Source organism: Protopterus annectens, chromosome 2.part1, assembly GCF_019279795.1.
Source record: "Protopterus annectens isolate FY-2018-M chromosome 2.part1, PAN1.0, whole genome shotgun sequence".
Lineage (NCBI taxonomy): Eukaryota > Metazoa > Chordata > Ceratodontiformes > Protopteridae > Protopterus > Protopterus annectens.
In genome coordinates this window covers 1,537,450,880-1,537,472,645 of record NC_056729.1, presented here as the reverse complement: position 1 = coordinate 1,537,472,645, position 21,766 = coordinate 1,537,450,880, and positions in this window count along the sequence as shown.

Here is a 21,766-nt window from a genome sequence, read left to right as displayed (position 1 = left end):
ATATACCCTCCTTTGTTATATTTTCCCTTCTGGGCTCCCTAGACAAATCTTCACTGTTGCAAATTAAATTCCAGTTCCCACCTATAAGTAATATTCCTGTCTGAAAGCTGATTATTTCTCCAAGAATTTTCTTAAGCTCTATTATAGCATTTTCAGTGGAACATAAATACATGCCAGTGTAATCCTCCTCCCTTGCCAGTAGCTACAAATCTACCATCATTGTCTTTTTTATCCTCTTTTATTAGTATTGGAGCTCTTCTTGCAATTAATATAAGTACTCTCTTCCTTTGCCCCAGATATTCTGCTGAAAGTGTCTCCTGTAGCATAAGTTTTTCTACTCTACAGTTTTGAATGTAGTTCACTGTTCTTTCTTTTTTGTATTTATCTATGAGGCCATTAACATTTTAACAGTTATAGAAAGCATCTTATTCTTGAGAAATTATTATTACCACCTTTTATGTATAACAGTTTTTTTGTTAAATGTCTTGTTCCGGCTTTTGTGTTCCATGCATGTACTGTTTGGCAGGTTAATCTTTTATACAGCTGTTTCTTGCCATCTCCATTTGAGCCTTTGTCATGTCTTACACAACGTTTTGTTTAACTGAAAACTCTCAAAACAAAAATACACACCCAATGCCCCCTAAAATCTACTAACTTAATAATAATAATTACACACAAAACTATGTACATAGGTTCATAGGTTCATAGACTAGTACTAAGCTAACTGCCCTTGCAAGCCATTTTAAGCTTAGCCAATTATCCCTTGTGAGACTCAAACCCTGCACCTTGTGTTTGTAAGGCAAAGACCTTAACCATTAGGCCACCCTCCCAACCCTCTTCAAGTATTGGAGTTTTACCCTCCTAATAAGAACAAATGTTCCATGCTGACAGCCACATACACACAGACTTGAGCTAACCTAAAAGAAAGTTATCCATGCTAAGACACATGGACAGCCTGCGGTTTTATTAAGTGCTGTCTGGTTTTGTCTTAGCTTTATAGCTCTCTCATCTGGGAAAACACTTGAATGCTTTCAGAAAACATTTTATCCAAGCCATTTCTCTTTATCAGATTGCCTGCTACAGACATGAGAACCAGACATAAAACTGTTTACTAGAAAAAAAAGCCTTATAATATTCAGTATTCTTTTTAATTTACTTGCTTTCTCTTAAACGTGTTACTAAATTAAGATAATGGCCTTATCCTAGTCATTTCCCTATGCAAGAATGAGAAAAAGCACATTTTTCTTTTGACATGCTCTTTTAACCAGATCTCTTTCTGACATTGCAGTGCCTACATTTCTAAAAACTAAACAAGAAGAAACAGAGAAGAAGGGAGAAAGAAAAAAAAAGGAAAAGACAGGAGTACCTATTTGCATTAGTATCCCCATCACACTTAAAATAATTGAAAAAAACTTTATTTTATAACATGTAAAGAAAATTATGCATAATTTAAATAGTACTGTTAAGAACAATTGTGCTTTACTTGCAGTTAACTTTCTTTCTCCTCTTCCTCCTCCTGAATATGTTTCTGAACATTAATGACTTGAAGTAGGGCATATGCTTTAGAGTCCCCTACAAGTATAACAAAGTCTAAAAAAGTCCAATATTTCCAGATTTTCTTGTTCTGTTGTGTTTCACAAATATAATTAATGCTTTGTAATCACACATTTGGCAATTTCCAAGTTACTGGTTTTATTCTTCAAACTTTAATAACATGAAGTAGGGCATATGCTGTAGACACATTCAGACTCTTGATTCCCTACCTATCCCCCTATCATGACCACCCAGACATTTGTACGTGCACACACACACACACACACACACACACACACACACACACACACACACACACACACACACACACACACACACATACATCTAGACTTTCAATTCCCTACCTAACCCCACTGTCATGACCACCCAGACATTTACACCATACACAAAGACACATACACACATCCAGACTCTCGATTACCTACCAAACCTGTCTGTTGTGAACACCCAGGCATATACTTGTATATACATATGTGTATACACACACACACACACACACACACACACACACACACACACACACACACACACACACACACACACACACACACACACACACATACACATGTAGCTTCATTCATTCCCCAACAGACCCACACACACACACCTTCTCACAAATGTACTCTATAACATACCCTCTCTACCTACATGATTTTTCTGAATATACATACATTGCTGCTGCTTCTATAAGAGAGAATGTGTGACCACAAATATACATGCATTGCTGCTGCTTCTATAGGAGAGTATGTGTGACCACTGTCTTTTGACAGCATTAATTTCTTCCTCCAACAGTGAAATTATATGAGGCTGAGCAGTTCTAGCAGCATATGGATGATTAGCATTAACCACTTTCCCAGAGTGGCACATTGTCATGCAGCTCTACCCATGAGCACACCCTCTGTTCTGATGCTCCCAACATAAGGAAACCCCATCAGTTGTTCAGGCTAACAGTTAGAAAGGCTTACTGCAGAGGTGAAAATTACTGTGTTAAAGCTTCTTCTTCTTCTTAGTAAGATTTTCAAAATGCCAGCCTTTATCTGTTATGCATATTATATCAGTTTCTTTCGTATAAACTATAATGGTTATATTAATAAAATTCGAGAATGAGGGCGAAATAATCTTTTTCAAATTTATTGTTATTGTCTTCCTAAAACTGTCTAATAAATACCAAGCAACTGGTATATGATCTCCAATATGCAAGGGAGTGGGAATATTAAAATGTTTCTTGTGACCTGTGTCAGAAAAATATCTGTCCATAAAGACTGAAAACAGTTTAAAAAAATATTTCAAAATTTGAATATTAAACCACATTCATAAAATTGTGACTCCAGACAGCTTTAATCAACTTTAATCAGCTTATTATATCTTCAGCAAAGAATATTACTCCTACTAATCATTTTGTCAGTTCTGTAAGTAGTAAACAGTCTCAATGTAAAGATTTTCTAGAAGGGAGACATAGTTGTTCTATGTACCAATTTCAATATTACATCTTTTCAGCACAAGTCAAATTAGGCTAATAATTCTGCTATAAATGATTCTAATATTAATTGTAAATTTGACCTTTGTAATTCAGAAATTTTTTTATAAATATCTGATAATATTAGTTTAAAATGTATTATTGGATAAAATCCCTGATAATCATTTAATTTATTATGAAAAATTGTATAGCTCTGATGATGTCCTGCCTTCTATTTAGACAGTTCAAAGTCTCTGATGCTTTGAATCAATACCAAAGGCAATATTCATAGTCTGGGGCTTCACATTTTTGTGGAGGTGATCTGGAAAGAGTGGCACTATATGGTTATGCAAATCCCAGACTTTCAGTATGACTATGAAAATGCAGAGGAGTTTTTATGAACATGTCCCCTTTCTGCGAAAGTGTAACATGCTTAATGCATAAGCGATAGGGGGACAGCTACTACAGTGTTGACGAGCTTTACATGTATGAGTACAAGTTTGAATCATAGATGTGAATCTATACTGAGCTCATTTGCATGCAAAAATAATAAATAGTAAATAGCCCTGTACTAATGCCAGTAAGGAGCAGTTTCAGGGAGAATACGGAGATGCAAGGGGAGATTAGCTGATGCTTCTGTATACCTGGGCAGTTCTACTGAAGGGAGCACTTGGGTAAATGTTTAATTTGATGCTTGGACATACCTGGACATATTAAATGTTTCATTTTGGTGCTTGTGTATCCCTGGGTATTGTACTGAAGGAGTCACTTGGAGAGAGATTTAATTTTAGTGTTTGTGCATACCTGGACATTTTACTGAAGGGGTTGCTTGGGTGAATGTTTCATTTTGGTGTTTGTGCATACTAGGGCATATTACTGAAGGGGTTGCTTGGGGAACTGTTTCATAGTTCATAGGTTAGGTTCATAGTACTAGTACTAGGTTAACTGCCCTTGTGGGCCATTTTAAGCCTGGCCAATTACCCCATGTGAGAATCAAACCCTGCACCTTGTGTCTGCAAGATAAACACCTTAACCATTATGCCATCTTGGTGCTTGTGCATACTAGGGCATGCTACTGATGGGGTTGCTTGGAGAAATGTTTCCTTTTGATGCTTATACATGTTAGAAAATATTACTGAAGGTGTTACTTGGGGAACTAATTCATTTGTGTGTCAGGAAAATGCTTGTGCATACATGTTTAGACCGCTGAAGTGATTGCCGGGCAAAATCATTTGTTGCATCATTTTAGTGCTTGTGCACACTTAATACAAACTAATGAAGGGGTTGCTGTGGGAAATAATTAATTTTTGTGTCAGGGACATGCTTGTGCATACTTGAACAAACTGCTGAGGGGATGGCTGGGGGCAAGTTTGAAGACTACAACCCCAATATCAAAGGCGAAGCACTGCATTTAATAAGGAGTGTCAGAGTTTGAATTGCAAAACTGCCTCAGTAGCATACTATTACACAAGCGACTGTGAATACCAACTCAAATCTCTATTTTGAATTTACTCATAGTATAAAGTACTAGCAGTAAATGTAAATTCTGAATACAACTAAACGAGAGAGAAGAGTCTTTCTTCTTCATTTCTTATATTTTATCGTTGTTATACTCTCCCATAAGTAATACCATGGGGCATACAGAAATGAACCTTTTTTTGAAATTCAAGATGTTCAAAGTTGATGTTTTTTGAATGTCAGTATCAAGTTTATGTAACTAGAATTTAGAATAAAGAACCGGCAATGATTAACTAAACATACTATTATTTCATTATATGTTATATTCATTGAATAATTTGCATTTTTTTATTCTTATTATTACATTTGCTGCATATGATGTACTAATCTATTGAACTGCTGTCTTAAATCTAAGCCCATGGTGTATAATTCTGTCTGTCAGCCCTTTTCACTGTTGCTCCATGTTTTAATATTATTTTGTTGCTACTCTTGGCTTAGTTGGGTGTCACAGAAAGCTTAAAAAAGGTTTGTTTTGTAATTTAAGACAATTTGAATATGATGATGGAGAGGTACTATAAATTGTGTTTATGGGAATAATATCATTTTAATAAAATTTAATTAGCCTACAAAAGTGAAAACAGTTTCTTCTGGATTCAAGACTCAAAGATTCAAAGAAACTTTATTGTCATTTAGGACCACACAAGTGCAGCCTAAACAACATTACAAATGTTAGCTCATGAGAGAAATGCCGTGCAAATAACATAGATACAGCGGTATCAGAGAGTAACATAACACGTATGACATGCAAGAGGTAGTTCACATTACAAAAACACACTCAATACCAATTATCCAATAATAAATAACTACCCACCACCAAACCCCTTCACAGTTAAGGTAGAGAATATATAGAGACTAGTTAATAGCAGCTGTTTAGTTACCATATTGCACTTGTTAACCTTAGATGTGACTCAGTACAGCCATCATTTTGTGTAATAGTAGTACTGGCAGTAATTGCTCAGAGCAGCAGGATTAAATAAAAAAAGATACTTCAGTGTATCAGGTATTATGGTTGGTGTCTGAGTTAATAAATATCACAGCTGTAGGATACAAACTGTTCCTGAATCTGGTAGTCCTACAGCAGAAGCTGCAGTACCTCCTTCCAGCCGTAAGTTGTGAGAACCAGTTGTGGGCCTAATGATCTAATTAGATCATTCAAACTTTTACTAATCTATTTGATCTTATCATGTTTTCTAAATTATTTGATAAAAGTATATTTAAGTATTTAGTATGTTAACAATTCCACTTGTAATCTTTCTCAAAGTTAAGGTGTAATTTCTTATTTGTTATTACTGTGTTTGTTTCACTTCAGTTAAATTTAGGACCTGACATTTGTTCAAATTTCATTAAAGAAGGGTCCAGATGTAATAAAATAGCATTAATATTAATCACAGCCACTAATATGTCATCTGCAAGCAGCATTATTTTTTATTATGGATTATCATTTTGAAACATTCTGTATGTTTTGTTTGTCTTACAGAATTTGCTACTCCTCTGAAAATGTTACGTATGATCAAGGTTTAGTCTGCTCCTATTAAATGTATTTTCATTTTGCAGAATATACATTTACTGTTCAATTGATAATATGCTGATTCTTTAGGATGTCCATGTAATTAATACAAAAGAATTATTCTGCTTTGATTTGCAGCTGCTGTGGCTTACATGAAGCATCATTTATAATTATTATTATTGTTGTTATTATTATCACCATCATCATCATGGTCATAAAACCAGACATAGTAATCAAAGACAAAAAGACAAAAGGTTTCATCACTTAAGGTAGTGATTATATTGCCTTGCTTACTGACATACACAAAGTCATAAAATACCAGGATATGCAAGCAGAAATTAAAGCAATATGTGATAAAAATGCCCAGATTGTTCTAATAGTAGTTGAAGCAGCATGGCTAATACAGAAAGAATTTTCAAGCATAATTAAATATGTTGCCAGTGCATAAAACTCTATATGAAGGAGGCAATACTGCATACATTCCATGTACAGAGAAGGTCAATCTTGCCAAACAACAAAGACTGAGGCAATACTAATTCCATGAACTTTAATCATACTTTGAGTCAGGAATACGACCATTCTTGTCACCATATTTGAAACCCAAAATATGTGGAGAAATTAAAGTAAAACAGAAGCCATGCATCTATGTTTTTCACTGAATGTCCATTTAGAAGTGCATTAGATGCAACCAAATATCTTGCAGCTATTTTTATTTATGTATTTGTTTGTTTGTATTCTTCTTTGCTTCTTCGTTAACCAGGGTAGAACACAAATTCAAGGGACTACTTTCAGGTTCAGCCTGGGGTAAAAAGATAAAAATCAAGCAAAGCAATTATTTGTAGATAAAGTTAGATGCATGATGCATAACGGTAACACAATCAAAGTGAAAAAGTGAAAAATAACATAATTACAAGGAATATACAGTTGCAAACAAGATAATCAGTAGTGCAAATACGCATTGTGGATATTTCATTTACTGTGCCATTTGTCTTGAACTCCCTGTGTCTTTCCAAATATAGTAGGTCAACCAGAACTAGAACGAAGACACTAAATCTTCACCAACAGATAAACAAAATAAAATGTAGGGTCTAGTTTGTAACTCAGAGTTTCCACACCTCTGGAACAAATTTCCCCAGGCTTGTTAAGTATTGTGAGTCATTATCTTCGTTTAAATTTAATGCAGATGGTTAGATGGATATACACAAATTTACTCCGAGAGTGACTGGAAATGCCCTCCTAGAGAAAGGAAGTGCAGCTTAAGGGACAGCAATGAGAAGGTATAAAAGATCATAATACGAAATGATTTTGGGCTATTTATGAAATAAGGTTAAGGGGAAAAGGGGGAGGTCAACATTCATCATTTCTAAGTTAGAGCAGGGAAGGGATAAGGTTCATAGGTTCCTATGTATGTACTAGACTAGCTGCCTTTGTAGACCAATTTAAACCTAACCAATTTCCCCTTAATGAGAATCAAACCCTGAATCTCTTGAGTGGTAAATAAGCATCTTAACCATTGTGCCAACTCCCAACCCCTTGTGCCAACTCCCAACCCCAATGAGAGGAGAGAGAGAAGTGAGCAAAGGGGCTGAGGCTTAGTAATTTGGGGTTCCAAACAAGGGAATGAATAATTAGATGTCACAAATGATTAGAATAAATAATAATGAGAAGGTGATAATGTAGGTAAATTAATGTGAGCCTGTGTTATGCTATGGCTGTGGAAGTGTTTGCACAGAGCTTGTATGAATATTTAATGCGGGACTGAATTTGATAGAGGAGGTAATTAATTGTATGTCATTAGAGAGTGGCTGCCACGTTTTAGTGGCTAGTGTTAAAAAGACGTTACTTGTCACATGGAGCTTATTTAGGAGGGATAGAAGAAATTGGGTAGATGTTGTTAGGCTACAAAAGTTGCAAGGGATGTTTTTCATGGACAGTCTGTTGGCAAACAAAAGGATATTTAAATTAATCAGCTTGTAAGCAAGGGAGCTGAACAGAGAAAATCTTAGTTGCACAGCTAAACAATTTGTGTTAGTGTAGAGCCGTAATGTTTTCTGAGTGGATACAGCATCTTATGTTTGCAAATATTATTTGACATAGTTTTCAGGGAGGGAAACTTCTTTAACAATGTGTGCATTGTGACTAGGAGATCAACTTTGAGTGGTGGAAAAAGCAATCCTTTATTTCATTCCTGATGGGGAGAGGAAGTGTGAAGTCTTTCTCACCCAGAAGAGTAGTTTATTTATTTTACCTTTGGTCATTTAGCTATGATATTGAAGATTAAGTGATTCATTGAGCCTTATCCCTAGGTGTTTCAGTGTTTACTGTTTCAGATGAGTCCTGGTTGATCCCTAGGTGTTTCAGTGTTTACTGTCTCAGATGAGTCCTGGTTGTTAAACTCTAAAGAGCAGTTTGGCAGCCTGGGGCTGGTTTCTAAAAGCATGGCTGTTGTCCTTTCTTTTATTTTTTCCTGAGCAAAGGATGAGTTGTATGAGCCAGTTAAAGAATGTATTTATTTTATTTATTTATCATTTACCAGGAAAGTCCAAGTTTGAATGAGCCAATTTTCAGTGGAGGCATGTGCAGATACACTCCAGAGTCTCAGGTCACCTTCTAATTTGGTTTGGAGTTTAGAGGAAGAGGTGCTGCCTGTGTATATTGCCATAATTTCCATGCAAAGAATAATAGGAGGTGTGGAAGGTCAGCAGGTAGTTTGTTAATGAACAGGATAAATGAATTTGAGATAAGATTGACCCTTGGGGTACTCCACTCAGTGGAGGAGATAATACTGAAGATGAGGTAACGTAGTTTAATTTCCAAAGTATCTGTTTTTTGGTAGGATTTAAACTATTGTAGAACTTGGGGGGGGGGGGGTTATTCCCTGTCTTAGGAGGGAGGGTAGGTGAAGACTATAGTCTAGTAATTCAAACACTCTTGTGAGAGTATAGAAGGGCTCAGCAATCACAATCTTGTTTATATTTTGTAGTATATCATCTGTTAGAGTGTACATAGCTGTCAAGGTGCTTCTTTCTGCTCAAAACCCATGTTGGAGATGACAGGATAAAATGATTCTGTAGATATTCGGAAAGTTCACTGTAAATAAGCTTTTAACAGCAATATTAACAATAATGCTCTCCTTGATATTCTTCTAACAAATGTACATAACAAACTTACCCAGTTTTTCAAAAGTTTTACGGCATCGCCGTAATACTTCGTGTCTGTTCTAGATTTTTCTCTAGATATGCTATTAACTGAACTTCAAGCAATAGACTGGAGCTCTGTCTCAATTGCCTTGACCATACAACAGCACAATCAGCATTCAACAACTTATTAGCCGCAGTTCAGGATAAAGTATACCCCTCAAAAGGATAAGAATGCAAGGCAAACAAACTCCATGACTCACTAGCTGATGCAGACAACTAGTAAAACAAAGAGATGAGACATGGTGTGATTGGCAAAAAGATTCTGTCAGGTCTGACAAGTATATAAATTATCCCAATCAGAAAAAGACACAAGAATCAGCAACAGTCAGGCTAAGCTTGCTCCCTACTAACATGTTTAGCTCAGATTGCTGAGGTCTTAAAAAAAACAAACAAAAAAGAAGATCAAAAATACAGGAGAAGAATGAATATTGAAAATTGTTCTTCTCCTTCAAACTTGTTTTTGCAGGGATATTGGCCCTACCATACCTATGATGTGGGGAGGGGTCTATCTCCCCACAATCTTCAGACTTATCAACTTCAAGATCATTATACCTCAAAGTAAAGTCTGAGAAGGGACTTAGTATATGTAAGCCCAGATTTTTTGCCAGTATGAGTTTAAGCATTTTAAATGGTTACTAGCTAAATCTGTACTGCATATGGTAGACAACTGCACATCAGTAACCTGTGCCATCCCAAACAGTTTGAAGGAAATACAAAAAAAAATCAAAGAACCACTCAGATTTTTCTCAAAATCCAGTGATACACACAATCTCAAGTCCTCTCTACTCTATAATCCGAAAGAGAATATAAGCAGCCCCTTTTTACTTCCGGATTTCTCTTCAACAATCTCCCCAATACTACCCAGTGCATCCCTCTTCACAAACTCATGCAATGCTCCTCTGTTTATTTTAATCAGTTCTTAAATTGCAGGTACCAAAATGCATTGAAAATATGCTGGATGGTTACATTTCCAGTTTACATTCCATTTATCCCAGCATACTCAAGTTAGTGACATACTGTGCACGTCTCTTACTTATTTTTTCAACCTTACTTTGACCGCAAATATTCGGCCTTATAGTTTGAAACCCACTGATGTTTAGTGACCTGCTTATCTCCAGTAATAACTTCCGGCCAATAGCTAACCTTTGCCCATTAGCTAAAATATGAGAAAAATTGTTTATGAACAGATTTCAAAATACATTTTAAAAATATGACATTCTTTTATGGCAGGCAACATGTTTACCACCCCTACTATACTGCATACAATTTGCATCTTGACTGATCTTATGTCCACTAACAGTAATCAAGGTAATCACACGTGCGGTCTTTCTTGACCTTTCCCTGCTACGGTACCAGTTTTTAGCCCTGCAGTAGTTGAAGAGCTATCTGTCCAGGTGTACTTTTAGAACTGTAGATCCTGCTAAGTGCTCTGTCATGGATAACATCACAAAGGCATTCCACAAAGATCTGTGATTGAACCTCTTCTCGCTTTTCGTAAATGACTTCAGTTTAGACCTGCCATAGATTAATCGTATACTTTACATTTATGATGTAGTCTTTAGAAAAGTTAAAAAGAAGTATTCTTTATTTAGCAGTTACTGTAAGATGACTTCCAAACTATATGGAACTGACTTCACAAGAATAAAATAATAGTAGAAGCAAAAATATACTCATGCCATGCGATACTCCTAAAAAAATGTGCAGTACCTGCAGCATCAGAAAGATCTTGCTGTCAGATTTGATCATTAAACTCTGCCATACAATATGCACACTGAGTCTCACGTTAACAAAGTTCTACCACATTTAAAACTTTCATACAGAATCTCAGATCAACTCATCATAGAAGCTAGGTGTGTTATAAATGTCTTACTTCCCAGACTAGAATATGCTGTTCCAATTATAGCCCTGTGTTCTGTACAAAATGCCTCACTATTCCTTGAGGAAGACCAACTGCATTCAACTAGTGAGGCCATCTTTCTACTGAAAGGTCTTTATCTAAAATTACTCTAGCTACCAGGAAGAATATCCCTGAACATATCATGTCTCTTGAGTAATTACATATTTTCAGAAAGTCTCTGAAAAGTCCCACCTTATATCTGAAAGTAAATGTAATTACTTTAGAGAAACACATACTAAAAGTTGGATTTACCTTGCTGAATATTCAGCCTACACTGTCCTAATCCAGGTAGTAAGAATACATTAGTGTACACTGCTTCCATTAGGCCTCCATTATTTGTGATTTTTTTTTTTTTTTTTTTTACAATCTAGGAACTGTTTTCTACAGTTTTTCTCAGACTAATGTTTTGATCACATACTTGAACTGTTGTCACTATTTAAAATGTATGTTTCCTATATTTATTTTTCTGCATTATTCCCATGTATATGCTTAGATGTTATGAATGTTTTAACTTGTATAACATTTGCCTGTTAATATATTTTTTATATTCTCATAGTTTGCACTGATGTTATTAGAATACAAGTGTGATTTTTTTGTTCTGTATAGCACCTATATGTATATTGTCTTTGCCTTCTTGCTCTGAATTCTAGCTGAAAATGTTCAATGGATCTGTTTGGGTCTATATCACTTCATCAAAACCCAATGAATAAGCCGTTCATTGAACACAAATCTGCAAATGGCCATTCATCAAACGTTCACATCAGTGAATGTGTTTCCCAGGGAAGTGAGTTAGTTGCCCAACATACCAAGTAGCTCACACACCACAGTATATCAAACCCTCTAAAATGGAGGCTGTGCCCCCACACCCCCATTTATATAAATCATCTCTGAGACTGCACCACAGTGGGGGAAAAGGGCAAATTTCTGTATGTTTGTCAACGAACCCACTTCTTAGGAAAAACATTCACTGATGTCAGCGTTTGATGAATGGCCATTCACTGATTTGTGTTTGATGAATGGCCGTTCACTAAAGTTGGGTTTTGATGAGCTGATATAAACCCGACCAGGGGTCTGTATCACTTCATCAAAACCCATCTTCAGTGATGAATGGCTATTCATCGAACACAAATCAGTGAATGGTCATTCATCAAACGTTCATATCAGTGAACGTCTTTCCCTGGGGAGTGAGTTAGTTGCCCAACATACTGAGTGACTCACATACTGCAGTATATCAAATCCACCAAAGTGGGGGGCTATGCCCCCCACCCCCTACTTATATATACCAATTCCAAGATCACAATACAGTGGGGAAGAGGACAAGTTTCCATATGTTGGCCAATTAACTCACTTTTGTTCGCTGAAGTTGGCTTTTGATGAACTGATGTAGACCCAACAAGTTCACTTACCCAGTTAAAAAATGTAAAATAAAATAAGTGACATTTCCAGTATTTTGTTAAAGGTTGATAGCGTGGAAATTGGTCAAAAGTCATTGGGTGGGGAATATGGGGGATTTCTGCTGGGGCTTGTCTTCTGGAGGCATGGTACTTGTGCAGAGGCAGAGACTGTGAAGATGCTTGAGAGAGCATAGGATGTGCTCCTTATACAGTACAATAAACTAGGGAGGGAAGCCACACGCTCCAAGAGGGCATCAGTTGGTACCTTCCATGTTATAATAGGGTGTTGAATCAAAGGGGGGCTTTATTCTAGAGTCAATAGTGAGTTGAGAAGGAAATGGGATAGACAAGGTAGAAGGATAGGAATATTGTTTCAGTTTCACTCTGATGCCATACCTGCCATCTATCCTGTGTCTCTGTGGCATGGAGGGACAGGAGATTAGGGCAGCCTGGTATGATGCCATGCTAACAGCTGGTAGAGCTTTTCTCAAGCCCACCCTTTTTTCCACCCCTTGTGCAGGTTATGCAATGACATCAGTGTGACCTATTGGCACATGGTTCTTTATGTGCAACCCTCTACTTCATTTGGGAAATTTAGTGGCTTTGATGCCTATTTCATACACACTCATAGATATGTTTGTGTGCATGTGTGTGTGTGTGTGTGTGTGTGTGTGTGTGTGTGTGTGTGTGTGTGTGTGTGTGTGTGTGTGTGTGTAAACACATACATGTATGTTTGTATGTATGTATATGTAGATATGCTAGGCAGCATTGTACTGGAGTGTTTTCAATAGACATACTTTCAGTAGGTGAAGAACAACTCAAACACCTGCCTGGATGAGAATAGCAGGGTCTATTTGGTCACAATAGTATGTTGGAGTATTGGTATTTTATTCTTGCAGTCAAGTACCTGCATACCTCTGTACTAGCACAGACAGTGTAGAGCACAAGGCCAGGATGTCTGGGAAAGGAGACATACAATGTATTGCACACTTCATCTACACTGATAGCTGTCACTGTCTTTTCATCCTGTCCACAATGTTGTGTTACCTGGTCTGCATAAGGTCTCATGACAGTCACCTCACAGATGCCATTATAGTACACCAGTAAGACACAGATGATTTACACAAGCAGCTTGCTATAGGTATTTCTGTGCTCAGCTAAACATTATGATGCTGTATTGTCAATGGCCTTCTGGCTAGTTTGCCTAGTAGAGCGAGGGGAATGTTGAACTAGACAGCTTCTATTTTATTTTCTTGTACTAGATAGCATCTATTTTATTTATTTATTTCTGCTAATTCTCCAGACTTGTTTTATCAGCATAAACTGTGTATTTTGAGCAGGTTTTTTCACTGTGAAACAATTTATTATTTGAACTTTATAAACCTCTGATCACCAAAAAGTGGGCTCCAAATGTGCATGAACATTTTGCTGTGGGCAGCCAAAAACATAGTGATGCTTAATGTGTTTGTAACAACATATTTCTTATAGAGGGATGTCTTGGGACCTATCTTCAGGGCTGACTGTTAAGTGGTGCATTGCCATTTAAATCCTTTTATTTTTAACAGAAGGGCATACTGTCAAGTCTGGTGATCCAGTAAGAAGTTTGCTTTAGAATTCTGGTGTTGAAACCATGATAAAGCGGACCAGTAGAATAAGTAAGTGTATCGTGTATTAATTTGTACAGAATGCAAATAAATAAATAAATACACAGATACAACTATCACTTTACCTGTATAGCTTCCAAAAGCCAAACATAAAATGCAAAAATAAGAACAGAGTAACAAAAAGAAAAAAGAAACAAAAAAAAGAATAGGTCTTCACCTGTATCAAGCCACAGGAAAATAGGTAAACAATGAACATTGGCAAAGGAAAATCAAAAAAATTGCAGCCCCTGGTTATTTTATTTAATTTATTTAGAAATCACTTATTCTTCTTACATCCTCTGAGTGGAAATAAAATAAAGAGTGAGCATGCTATATAGGTTTTTGGACTGCAAGACAAGTATTGCAAAACAAAATATAGGAGTGTCAGGATCGTTTTCTTTCATTATAAAGTAAAATGTTCGGAAAGCACTATCTCACTATACAAACTAAAATTCCGAGGCACAGAGCAAAATAAATGTTTTGCCCTGTTAACACAGATAATTTTCTAGCTACACAGCTGCAACAATCGTCTCAAACTTTCTTACATTATTTTGCATTTGAGATATAGTGTTCTTATTGGAGAGCTAACAAGGTTTAGAGTAAGGCATTAACATTTCAGTAACATTTAACTAAAATCCTGCATATGATGATATACAAAACTGTTTTTTGTGGTGCCAAGCTAACTTTATCATACACAAGCAGTACATATACACATTTAAACACACACACACACACACACACACACACACACACACGCGCACGCGCACACACACACACACACACACACACACACACACACACACACACACACACACACACACACACACACACACACACATCTTTCTGAACTTGTGGCAACACTTTTTCATGAAGGAAACAATTACAGCTGCATTATGCTGCAATGCATGCCAGTTTGACAGACAACACTGATATCTGTAGCACAGCCTCAGGCCTACTGCAACACCACACTTTCTACACAAGCTTTCCTCCTTTGCTGTTTTACTCTGCAAAGAAGAAGTAACTCCAAATGATGCTAGGGAAGAATCACTTCAGTGATAATAACAACAGCAGTAATAATTTATGAAAAAATTCCGAAAGGGAAGGCAAAATGTATTGCTTAATATCTGGTATGTGTTGAGGCAGAAGAACTTGAAATGATAAATTCTCTGTTTTTAAAGTTATTTTAAATGAAGAAGTGAAGTAATGAAATATTTTCTGTGTCAGATCAGTTCACTGTATAAATTGAATTCCCAGGTCTTTCTCATCCAGAGCTCCATTTCAGCTCACTGCATAAAATATATGTATGCAATATATGCATAATGGCTAATTTCTTCATTTGGTGAAACTAGATTATATTTGCAGATTTTAGAAATATCAGGTGGGCAAACATGCTGGTGTATTGACAGAGATTATTTTTGGAACTGGTTGCATGTATGTGTGTAGGGAGAAGCCCTAGACTCCTACCAAATTCTATTTTGTCTAAATTCACTGTTGATGCACTCAGTTATGGTTTGTAGGTTGCTGTGACTTCTTGTGCCATGGATGTTTAGTTAAGAGACTGGTTTCTTGTCTCTGGAGATGAGGGAGTGTAGGCAGCTAAATAGAACATTTGTAGTTATCAGGATAGAGACTTGCAGTCTTAAATCCTTAGCAGCACTTGTAAATATTCTCTGAATGTATACCCGATGCCTCAGTTTAGTGATGTTTGTGTAATCACTGATCAGCATTTGATGTGGTGGAGGACACATAAATAGTACAATCTACCACACCTCCAACGAAGCAAAGCAGCACACAGGAAACCAGCTTGTCAATGTCAAGATATTTCTAATTCAATTTGTACAAATTTTAATGACCTGACATTTTCAGCACCCGCAGATCATACCTGTATTTAAAATTATGCAAAAAGCCATTGCAAGTAATCTTTAAAGCATGGCAGTACTTAGTTATTTTGCAGTTCTGTTCTTCAGGTTAGTAACTACACACGTTTGCTTGTTTAGAATAACTTATAAATCTAGGCAGTTGAAACTGAAAACTGACAGATGCATTTATCACATATCCTTGCAACTGGCTTCAATGAGCTAGAGTAATATTTTTCATCTGCAATCCAAAACCAATTTGCAGAGCACTTATTTAACTAGCCTATAGCTGCAGTCCTACTGATGGCAAAACAGTTATGTTACTTTTTTTAGAAATACGTCAGTTGACATCATAAGAGTCAACTTAGCTAAGTTAAGTTATAGAATTTAAGGTGAAGCCTTGCCTACTACTCCATGCATTCTTGAAATGTAAGCATTTTACTTTTTGCAGAACTAGTAGTAATACTGAAGGCTGAGGTCTATATGGGCCTAGACTTTGAACTACAGACTGTTGTAAGTAACACTACTAATATTAATGGTTCTTGAGTTCTTAGTAATATCTTCACTTTTACAGGACTCAGATCTAGAATTCTGCCTCAGAGTTTGCAGGTAGTCAAAAATTTCCCCACATATACTAAGTTTCTCCATCTCTTCTACTAGAAATACATATAGAAACTGGCTCCTTGTCAGAAGTTCTATACTCGATAATGCAAGTCTCAAAACTACAAAACTTTATACATTGTTTATCACAATCACAGTGATGCACTCTTAAGCCAAGACTGGAATAGCTGGTCAGGAGGAGAAGGTCAACATCTGCACCACACCACATGCAACACATAGCCCTCCAGAACACCCACCATTACAGCTCTCACATAAAAACACCAAACCACACACCCACCTTTGTGCAGGCTGTCAAAAGAAATCTACCCAAACAGTACAGACTTCCAAGGCAGAAATGCACTTGACCACCATAACACAGCACAAACCACAAGACACACAGCTCACCTACACAGTGTGCCCCTCAACCTAAGCTCCTAAGGCAAAACAGCATGCCCAATACACTAATCATAGGTGACTCGATAGTGAGGCACACTGATGTCTCACTCACTAGGTTGAATAAGGAGAAGGTAACAGTCAGCTGTCTATCAGGTGCCATAATCTGACACAACACATGCACTGAGGTCACTCCACAACGAGTACAAGTATGACTCTGTCACTGTCTATGTGGGTGCGAATGACCTGGGACGTACCTCCCTGGAGTACATGAAAAGAGACATGGAGGAGCTCTCAGATTATGTGGCCCAAGCAGGTATGACCCTAGCCCTGAGCAGCATCCTACCATCACCCAGAATGATACCACAGTACAAGCAGAAAATGATTGGCTTCAACAATTGGCTAAGTTTCTGGTGTTATTCTAAGGGGATCCAGTATCTGTCTGCTTGTGATGACATGACTGACAGACCTCGATGTTTTGAAATAAGATATAAATAGTAGAGCACTAAATAAAAAATTATAAAAAACGGTCTGGTCCACATCCAAATACACTTTATTAGTAGACAAAACAACAAACCAAATTACAAAAAAACATATTTAGTGCTTTCATCTCTGCTGAGGAGACTTCTTCAGAATACTATTAATTCCATTGCCTAAACTCTTTATAAATTATATTACATCTAGACGACATGAGTTGTTCCACCAATCCATATTCAATATAATAAATTAGTCATTAACATTTAAAGTACTACATTAGAAGCTGATTGTAAATGATTACTGTTTGTTAAATAAATAGATAAAAAAATATTAAAATAAAAATAAAACACTTTATATCAAATTTCTTTAAAATATTCTAAAACATATGTGCAATATTTAATAACATGCAATTTATGTGATCATATTAGCCTTCTCACTTAACATGGGGGTTATAGATAGAGTTTCATTCAACCCTGGGGGGAACATTGCTGCCAATTTCAACTGCCATTCTGTCTCTTTCTTTTTTAACAGATTCTTCCAATCTCCCCCTCTAGGGTTCATACTAATTTTATCTAAAATACCAAATGAAAGTTTGGTGAATGAGGAACAAATAAGAGAATGTTTATAAAGGGCATTACTTAACTTTTTATTTTTAATATCTTGTAGGCTCATAAATTCTCACTTTCAAGGAACGCTCTGTCTTTCCCACATAGAAGTGTGTGCATGATTCACACACTGCTAGATATACAACCCTACTGGTGCTGCAATTCCCTTTCTTCAAAAACACCATACTTTATAAACAATTTTTTAATCTCAAGGACATTTCTTTCATAATTTATGGGCATTGACTACAGTTTCCACAAGCCCTGGTACCCTGAATAGAAGTATCATCTCTATCCATTTTTTGTTCCAATAATCTTTTAAAATGTGGTGCTGTTTTATTTACAAAATTTGGCTTCTTTCCTAACTTCTCTAACACCTCACTGTTGGTTCTAAAAATATTCCAACTTTGTATTAAGGCTTTTTGAATACTACCAGTAAGATGATTATACTGCAACACATAAGCTTTATTGTAACTTTTGTTTAATACAGAATTAGATTCTTTGTTCAATCCAATGCCCAAAAGTGGCTTATAGTAGGTGCCCCACTTACCATGCACTTCCCCAATAATTTCATCTATATAAAGCTAGGGTATCCTCTTTCATAAAACATGTCAGCAATTATATCCAATTCAGCACGGACGTCTTCAAAATGTGATGTCATCCGAGCTGCTCTTATTGCCTGTCCCTTGATGATGCTCTTTTTTGTTTCAAGGGATGGTTACTGTTGAAATGCAAATAAGCATTACAAAAGGTATCCTTCCTGAATACTCTAGATCTAAAACCATTTGTGTCATGCATGATAAGGGTATCTAGATAGTTTATACTGTCCTTATTAAAATTATAAGTAAATTGTAAAAAAAATGGGTGGAATTGTTTAAGTAAGCAATAAATTCTCCTATCTTGGTGACTGTTCCTCGCCACAAAATAAAAATATAATCCAAGAAACGAGAATATTATTTATTTATTTTTATTTATTTATTAATTTATTTATATTTGTTGACCGGGAGTGTCTGACTGGATGTAGGTCCATTTTCAGCGGAGGCCCGGGGAGAAAAGCAAATAGACAGAGAGAAATAAACAGACAGTAGTTACATTGGATTACATAGCGATTAACAATTTACATAGCAATTACTTACAACATATTTACAGATGAAGAACATAGTACATCAGTAGACAACTAGAATCTTTATCTGTGAAGTACATAACAGACATTAACAAATGTTACAATAAGAAGTTCCTGCTGTATAATATGTACTAGGCTTATGAGCATCTGAGCTTGCTATAATCAAGGTAGTTAGTGGAGTGGAAAAAAAGGTAGTGGTTGGATTGGGTGGGTTATATTAGAGTGGGAGTTGCAAGGGCATAGCCAGCATTTTTTTAGGTGCACTTTTAGTAAAGTTTTGAAGTGGGTGCATGATGGTATGGAGGTAATTGTGGGTAGGAGGTAGTTCTATAATTTGGCTATGGTGCAAGAGAATAGTGCTTCACCAGCAGCGATATTGGCTTTAGTGATCTGCAAGTGATTTTTGTTGCTGGATCTTAGTGGTCTGGTGGTGCGATAGGGTTGGAGTAGATTCTGGAGGGATGGGACATTTAGTGGATGGTTTACTAGTTTGTGGGCGAGTGAGAGTTGATACCATTGAAGAAGGTGAGGGAGTTCAAGCCAGCCCAGTTCAGCAAGTGAGAGACAGTGGTGACTAAGGTAGGATGCCCCTGTGGTGAATTTGGCGATTTTGTTATAGCAGGTCTCTAGCTTGTTTAGATCGCATTGCCTTAGGTTGGTATATATTGGAGTGGCATAAAGTAGGGTGGAGATAAGATGGGAATTTGCTATTGAAATCTGTGCTGCTTTGGTGAGAAGTTGCTTATTTCTGTTTAATGCTCCTAGTTTTTTGTGGACTTTTTTATGGTCATGGATATGTGAATGTCAAATTTTAGTTTATTGTCTATTTCCACGCCTAGCAATTTGGTGTGTTCAGTTGGGTATATAGTGGTGTTGTCTTTTGCTGTGATGTTAAAGTGAGAGTTGTTTTGAGTATGTTTGGTGGGGTGGAAGATGAGTAGTTTAGTTTTGTTTGGGTTGAATATTAATTGGCCATCGGATAACCAAGTTTCAACAGAAGAAAAGGCTTCCTGTGTGACTTTTTGCAGTTTGGGTAGGGACTGGGCTGAGCAGATGATGGTTGAGTCATCTGCGTATTGTATGAGTGTGCCATGTTTGGTGGCAGAAGCTAGATTATTGGTGAAAATAGAGAAGAGTAGGGGTCCAAGGATGGATCCTTGGGGAACCCCTATAGAGACAGGTAGTTGGGGAGATATGTCATTCTGCCATACAATGGATTGTTAGCGGTTAGACAGGTAACTCTGAAACCATTTGGTGACTGATTGAGAGAAGGATAGGTTATTGAGGACAGAGATGAGTTATTTGTGTGGGACCATGTTGAATGCTTTAGATAGGTCTAGGAAAGTAGCAGAGGAGAGATAGCCATTGTTTTTATGCTGAAGTATAGTGTTAGTAAAGGAGACTAAGGCAGTGGTGGTGCTATGGTTTGGTCGGAAACCATGCTGAGTATTGGAAAGGAGGTTGTTAGTAAGGAAGTAGTCTGAGACCTGAGAGTGTATGCATCTCTCTAGTATTTTGGAGAGTGGAGAGAGAATAGCTATGGGGCAGTAAGTGGTTAGTTCTGTGGAGGGTCCGCCTTTGTGGAGGGTAATTATATGTGATACTTTCCACAGTGTGGGGACGTAACTTTCTGACAGAGATTGGTTAATCAAGCTGGATACTGGGTAGGCCAGAGCATCAGCTGCAATTTGTAGGTATTCACTTGGGAGGTTGTCTGCTGCTAATTTGGTGAGCTTAAGTTTAGTTAAAAGTTTTTTTATGTTGGAGGTAGGTACAGGAGAAAAAGAGAAGGCAGTGGGGAGATTACTAGTTGAAGGTGTGGGTTGGAGGGGATAGTTTTATTTTACTCCAGTGGGGGCAGCCTATGACAAATTTACTTTCCCAACCTAAAAGAACTAGATTAGTATAAACTGATGCACAAGCTGCCCGCATGGCAACACCTTGGATTTGTTGATAGTATTCCCCTTTAAACCAAATGTAGTTCTTCTCCAAGACCAAGCTCATACGTTCACAAATTAAAGTCACCTGGTCATGGGATAGAATAGAATACTAAAATAAAGTTTCTTCAAAGAATTCAGACCCCTCAGCTTTTGGAATCGCTTGAAAAAGGTCCTTAATGTCTATGGTTAAAAAAAATCAGCTCACTAGACCACAGTTCTCATTTGAGTAAACCCAAAAAGTCCCATGAATACTTGACTAAACGAGATGTCTTTTCTACAACATGCTGTACACTTTGATCAATAAATAGGTTCATAGGTTCATAGGTTTATACTAGGCTATCTGCCCTAAGGCATTTAGAAGCCTAGCCCAAAGTTTTGTGGCTTACGCCACCCTAAAAAATACTGTGCCCATTAGTTTGTTGTGCCTCTGTCCAGCAGTGACACAGAGATGATTCCCGGGGTAAACCTACGATCTCCCATCCACCGGTCAAGATTTCTCTTGAACAGAGCCAGCGAGGTGCTCTGCCTCACATGGACTTGGATTCTATTCCACAGCATAGGGAGTCTCTGGGTGACAAATCTATCCCTCCAGCATGTCCTATTTAT